This window comes from Haemaphysalis longicornis, unplaced genomic scaffold (genome assembly GCF_048455015.1).
Source record: "Haemaphysalis longicornis isolate Haplotype H1 unplaced genomic scaffold, Haemaphysalis longicornis Haplotype H1 scaffold_2, whole genome shotgun sequence".
Classification (NCBI taxonomy): Eukaryota; Metazoa; Arthropoda; class Arachnida; order Ixodida; family Ixodidae; genus Haemaphysalis; species Haemaphysalis longicornis.
The window spans coordinates 214,080,767-214,083,963 of NW_027526295.1; positions in this window are offsets into that span (position 1 = coordinate 214,080,767).

Genomic DNA, 3,197 nt, shown 5'->3' on the forward strand with positions numbered 1-3,197 from the left:
ATGTGGCAGGGTATAGGGTGGGATACATGGCATGTAGCAGAGTGTTATGTGGGTAGGAGCTAGTCTGTAGTCTCCGGGAGGTAGTAGCTTCATCACGAGAGAGGTTCGGGTGGGGGAATGGTATTTGCGACACTCGTTCCTGTAGTGGGCGAGTATTTCGGCGTATGTTCGCAGTGGGGTGGGCTTACTAACTGTTGCTTCCGATGGGGGTTCGTGGCCTTCGTGGGAAACGGCCCGGTGTGAATGAGCGCGGGCAGCAGCGTGTGCCACCTCGTTACCCCCGTGGGATTCGTGACCTGCAGTCCAAATTATTTGCAGTTCTGGGAGTGGTTTCGCTTGTTGCAGAATCTTCACGGCGGGTTGCGATATGCGTCCTTTGAGGTAGTTCCTGCAAGCGGCTTGGCAGTCAGTAATAATGGTTATACATTCTTCGCCTGTTGTGGCGGCACGGGCGATGGCAACCTGTTCAGCTGTTTCGATGGAGTTGGTGAAAACAGTCGCTGCAGTGAGCTCAGTTCCTTTGGCATTGACCACACTGGCGGCTTGTGCAGATTTGTGGGGTTATGGCGATGCGTCCGTATATCGGGTGCATGGGAGGTGGTGGTATTGGTTATTAATGTTGCGGGATCTTGCTGCTCGGCGTGCTTTGTTGTACGTGAGGTGCATGCTACGTGGGATCCGAGCAACGCGAATGCTTTGTCGTATAGCCAGGGGGATGCGAATTTTCTGGTCGTGGTTGGACGGTATAGAGTATTGTAGTTTCAAGAGCGTTGCCCTACCCGTTGGAGTTAGTTTAACTTTAAGCCGTTGTATTTGAGAGGTGTGGTGTGCCTCTTCGATTTCTTCCCATGTGTTGTGGACGCTAAGCTGCAGGAGTTTCGTAGTTGCGGTCCTGGGAGGGAGACCCAGGGCTGTCTTGTATGCTTGGCGGATCGCTGGGTTACGTTTAAGGATCTCGGCTGGTTTGAGGGCTAGGTATGGAGCACCATACGCTATCCGGCTGATGAGGATGGCTTGTATGAGGCGAAGCGTGTCGGTTTCTTTGAGGCCGAAGCGACGATGGGAGACGCGATGTATGAGGTGCATGAGCTGTGCGAGGGTCTGCTGTAGGGGGAGGATCGTTTAAGAACCCGAGCCATCCTTTGGAATGGTTAGTCCCAATATGCGGAGGTAGGGGACGTTGGGGACTGGCTGGTTATTGATCTTGAGTTCCGGGTCGGGTATATCTTGCGCGTTTTTCTTGGTTGTTCTTTTGCTGAGTGTTAAAAGGGCGGATTTTTCAGGAGCACATTCAAGAGCGCGTGCTTGGGGGTATTGTTGTGTCCCATGTATTGCAGTTTTGAGGGCCTCTTCTTGGACACCGATGGATCCTGTAGGGGTCTATAGTGTCAGATCATCTGCATATATTCCATGTCGGAGGTTAGGAATCACTTCCAGAAGTGGTGGGAGGTCCTTCATTACGATATTGAAAGTAGTGGTGAAATAACGGAGCCTTGCGGGGTCCCCTGCGGTATTGGGAAGGTGTCCGAGCGGAGGTGCCCAATGCCCACTGTGGCGGTACGGTTGGTGAAGAATGCGGTGACATAGTTTTAAAAACGTTGTCCACAATTGATTGGGCTGAGTCATCACAGGGTGGCCTGATGTGTTACGTTGTCGAAAGCACCCTTGATGTCTAATGCAAGAATGGAATATTTGTACTGATTTTACAACTTGCTAAGTATATCTTCTTTCAGCTGGAGTAAAATATCTTGAGCGGAGAGGTGCAGGCGAAAACCGAACATTGTGTGAGGAAAGTAATTGTTGTCATCGATACGAGGTGATATGCAACTGTGGACCATGTGTTCGAAGAGTTATCCACGCAAGATGTGGGGGAAATGGGTCGGAGGTTCTTCGGGTTAAGTGTCTTTCGGGGTTTGGGGATCAGTGTTATGTCTGCGTGCTTGCATTGTAAAGGCGAGGTGCCTGCGATCCAGTGTTCTATGATGTAGTATAGTAGATTGTTGAGGGTTACGGGATCCGCATTACGGAGGAGTTTATTGAGAATTTTGTCCTTGTCGGGGGTAGTGTTCCTGGTGAAGATGTGCACTGCAGTTTTCATTTCAGTTATGGTGAAGGGTGCATTGAGTTCTGCATTGGAGTGGCCGGTATATGGTGGAAGTATCATGGGAGGCTATGACGGCGGCACTTCACGTGGCCGTTTTAGTTCTTTCAGCAGGTCTTGTTCAGTACCTGGGTGGTTGTGAATGAGCCATCGTAGTTGATGTGCTATACATGCTTTTTATTCTTTCGTACCCATAAGAGAACGAAGTAAATGCCAGGTGCGGCGGGTTCCGAGTGTTCCTTAGGGGTCTGTCGCAAAACTGAGTCCTGTTTTGCCGGCTCAGTTGGTGAGCTAGCGTATGCTTCTGCATCTAGCGTGATCTGGACTATGCGGATTCGGAGTTTTCGATTCGTTTTCCGTTTTTTTTTTTGTTTTTTTTTTTCAGCGTTTGAGCAGTCCCCTACGGGCATCCCACAAGTGGCGAACGTGGTTGTCTACGGCAGGATTTTCCAGTGTGAGTGAAAATTCTTTGGTGTGCTTGCCAAGTAGTGTGGCGGCCCAATTTTCCAGATTACGGATTGGATCCGTGGGGGAGTGTTCTCTGAATTGCTTCCAATCTCGATCAGGCGGGCTATTTCAATGCGTTAATGAGTATTTTTATTGTAACGAATTTGTAGCTCTATTATGTAGGGGTCACTTCCCAGCGTTTCTTCCAAACACGTCCAAATGGCGTTCTTGATGTTGTAGGTCAGTGTTTGGTTGGGCGAGGTGTCACAAGATACGCTATTTCCGATGCGGGTCGGGGTGTGTGGAACGTTGCAGAGATGGAGATGATTTTGTTGGATGGCTTAGTATAGTTTACTGCCTTTGCGATTGTTGCGAAAATATCCCCATGCAGTATGCTATGCGTTAACGTCGCCTAAGATTACTAACTTGTGTCCTCTGATGCACTGTCTTGCTTGCTTGAATAATCGGTCAATTTCAGCGAGTGGGGCGGTGGGGGGCCTGTATATGTTGAGGATATATAGATTAGGTAGTCTTTTTTTCGAGGGAGTATTTCGAGAAAGGTGTAGTCAATGTTTGTATGGAGGGAAGGGAGCTGTTCTTACGTTGGTTATTGGTTCGTACGAGGACGGCTGTTCGTGCTGTGGAGTTT